Raw genomic sequence first — 3,982 nt, 5'->3', positions numbered from 1 at the left:
AAAGGATTCAACGGGAAAACAATTAACAAAGTTCACATTAAAGATATGAAACCGGCTCACGACGATAGTACTTGATTCCATTCACTCCCTTAACCCAACCCCACACTCACACTCATCACACCAGTTATACAACGACACGTCTGTATTACATACATTATTGTCCTTTTCATGAGCATTTTTCAGTGCGTAACAAATGATAGGAAAAAGGGTAAGTCCGTGATAATATACATTTATGACATTTATTCTAACATGACATTTTAGTTCAATCTGACAGTTGTCACATTTTATTTTCAATTTGGAATAAAAACTTCAATTTGGAATTTTATTTTCAATTTGATTTGTATAGTCTTATAAATTATACAAATTAAATTTGTAATATTATTATCTAATTAAAAAAAATATTTTTTTTTATTATGGCGCCATCTATCAACAACTAGAATAAATGTTGTAAATGTCTGTAATCACGTACGTGCCTTTTTTTCTGTCACATACAATTTAATGCGTTAGAAAGAAATCGAAAAACTGTGACGCACTGAAAGATGATCATGAGAAAAAGAATACATGTATTACATACATTTATCAAAATGGAAGTCATCATCGAGGTATCAGCAGTGTTGAGGCCGCCACAGGACAGTGCTGTAAGAACGCCGCCGCCCATTCCAGGATGGAACACCGAACAATATGGAAACGACACAAACGTTAGTGCTAGTGCAATAAAGAATATTCGTGAGTTTAATTTTCAGAAAGACGTTTTTTTTCTCTTTTGTTATAGTTATAAGTTGTAGTTAGGTATATAGCTAAAACTTTGTTCCAAAAATTTTTTTTAAGAGAGGGGGTGTGACGATAATATAATTTTATCGTCTAGAGTACGCCAATGCATTAAGTAAAACGTGTTCTTGTACCGTCTCGGACGATATAAAAGTCGGAACGAAAAGCCTAGTTGATTATTATTCTTGGAGCGTTTATTGAAGAACAATAAACAACAACGAGGTATAAGAGGTGAGTTATCCCGACTATTTTCCGCCGTCGTTTTGGTGTGTTGAACGAATCCGACGGTTTTCCTTTTACGAGCGTTGATCGTATTTCCCTACATGTCTTTTCCGCTGGCGAGCTGAGCTAGTTTTCCTCTCCTTATATGTCCGTTTCATCTTAATAAATGTAATTCCTAAATCCACGCGATCGTCGGTAGTATTCATTCATGTACCAGATATCGTCACATCAATCCGAACCTAATGTTCGATACGTAGGTTATAAATATATTTTATTAACGAAATTAACGAGTAGTAATTAAGGCTAATAGGGCTTTTCATTCACAGTCATTTGTTTCGAGCTACTGTTACGTATCACATAATATTAATATATCTACGTCATACGTTATTGGCAAATACCAATGATACAAACCAAAGACGTATGACGTAGATATATTAATATTATGTGACACATGACAGAAGCTCGAAACAAATGACAATCGATGAAAAGCCCTATTATCTTATCATTAAACATCAAAATCACAGAACAATTAGCCTAATGAGCCACTTACTCAAAACGTTTCTGAAAGTGATACACGGCAGAATATATAAACAATGCGAAGAACAGGTATCATGGACGCTGTTTGGATGCCTTAGGCACCCGAGAGGCTCTATTCGCTGTCCAAGTGCTTATGCAAAGATGCAGGGATGTTGACTGCGACGTTTATATTTGTTTTATCGACTACAAAAAGGCGTTTGATAGAGTAAAACATGATAAACTCATAAACATCTTGAAAGAAGCGGGAGTAGGTGATAGAGACTTGAGAATCATATATTATTATTTGTATTACAACCAAGCTGCCAATATTAAAGTGGATGACCAATTGACAGATGCAGTCTCCATAGATAGAGGAGTGAGGAAAGGATGCATCCTGTCCCCGGTGCTGTTTAATATATACTCTGAATGTATCTTCGAGCAAGCGCTGGGAGAACTACAGGAAGGCGTATTAGTCAATGGAGTGCGTCTGAACAACATTAGATATGCCGACGACGCTGTAGTTTTTGCAGACAGTCTAGATGGTTTGCAAAGAATAATGTCGCGCATATCAGATATAAGTAGAGAATACGGACTTGATCTCAATAAGAAAAAAACAAAGTACATGGTAGTCAGTAACCGCGAAATATTAAATACACAGCTTTTGGTTAACCAACAACTAATTGACAGGGTCGACAGCTACACATACCTTGGTACCAACATAAACAGCCAGTGGGACCACCCAAGTGAAATAAAATAACGCATAGGAAAAGCGAGATCAGCGTTCATAATGATAAAGTCTCTTTTCAGAAGTCACGATTTACCACTTGGTACCTCTATCATCATATTTTCTAAGTTATTATACGGAGTAGAGTCCTGGACACTTTCCGAGGCTTCTTTGAGAAAACTCGAGGTATTCGAGATGTGGTGTTACAGGCGCATTTTGAGAATTTCGTGGATGGATCGTGTGACTAATGTTGAGGTTCTACGTAGAATAGGCAAGGAATGCGAGATTATTAACACAATCAAAGAGCGCAAACTAGAATATCTTGGCCATGTTATGAGGAATGAACAGAGATAAGGCTTGTTGCAACTCATTCTTCAAGGCAAGGTATTTGGAAAGAGAGGACCAGGGAGAAGAAGAATATCTTGGCTTGAAAACCTGAAAAAGTGGTTTAATACATCGACAACCGGACTATTCAGAATAGCAGCAAGCAAAGTTAGAATATTTATGCTGATCGCCAACATCCGGAACGGATAGGCATTTTAAGAAGAAGAAGAAGATCTTATCATTTTTAATGTTTTGATTCTAAAATAAATGTCTTAAAAAAAGCGAACCTTCTGTCTCCGGCTGAATTTTTGTTACCTGGAGCAACAAACGCAACGATTACGTTACAAGTTTTAGTATTTTTGTTAATCATTTTATTATACAGTGAGCACGTAAAGGTTGGAATAAATTCATTTTCTCGAGAATGGACAATTTTGTAAAAAAACCAGAAACAGGTCAATTTTTATTTTTAAATTATGACTTTTTGACATATATATTATACTAGTGACGTCATCCATCTGGGCGTGATGACGTCATCGATGATTTTTTTAAATGAAAACAGGGATCGTGTGCTAGCTCATTTGAAAGGTAATTCAATTCTCTATTCAGTAATATAAACAAACATAATTATTTATACAGGGCGCCCAAACAAAATTTTTTTGAATTAAATTTATCGACATAAAAAGAAGAATGTGTATAATTTATTTAATTCAAAATTCATTTTCCTGCTATCAGAAAACATGAAAAACTGTTAATTTGGCAGATACATATTGTTTTTTGCTTAAATTCAATACTAAAACAGCCACCCACCAGCCTCATGACAGTTTAAACATTTAATTTAAGCGAAAAGCCATGATTATTTTTCAAATAAACATTTTTTTCTGTTTTCTGAGAGCAGTAAAATGTATTTTGAATTAAATAAATTACATAAATTCTTCTTTTTATGTCAATAAATTTAATCCAAAAAAAATTTTTTTGGACACCCTGTATAAATAATTATGTTAATGTTTATATTACTGAATAGAGAATTGAATTACCTTTCAAATGAGCTATCACACGACCCCAATTCTCATTTAAAAAATTCATCAATGATGTCATCACGCGCAGATGGGTGACGTCACTGGTATGATATATATGCCAAAAAGTCGTAATTTAAAAATAAAAATTGACCTATTGTGGGATTTTTTTTCAAAATTGTCCATTCTCGAGAAAATGAATTTATTCCAACCTTTACGTGCTCACTGTATGTAAAATAAAATAAAGAATTAAATTTACATCAAAGTGTCGGTCTTAAGAAAAATATTGTGCGTCACGCGATCGAAAATTAGTGTTTTTCCCCAAGTTTCCAGGGATCGACTGCAGCTCGACCTGAAAAACACCACTTTCCGGTCTTGTAACGTAAATAACTATATGTATAATAAAACTGGGATA

The sequence above is a fragment of the Diabrotica virgifera genome, chromosome 4 (assembly GCF_917563875.1).
Source record: "Diabrotica virgifera virgifera chromosome 4, PGI_DIABVI_V3a".
Classification (NCBI taxonomy): Eukaryota; Metazoa; Arthropoda; class Insecta; order Coleoptera; family Chrysomelidae; genus Diabrotica; species Diabrotica virgifera.
Note: the sequence above shows the minus strand (reverse complement) of the source record.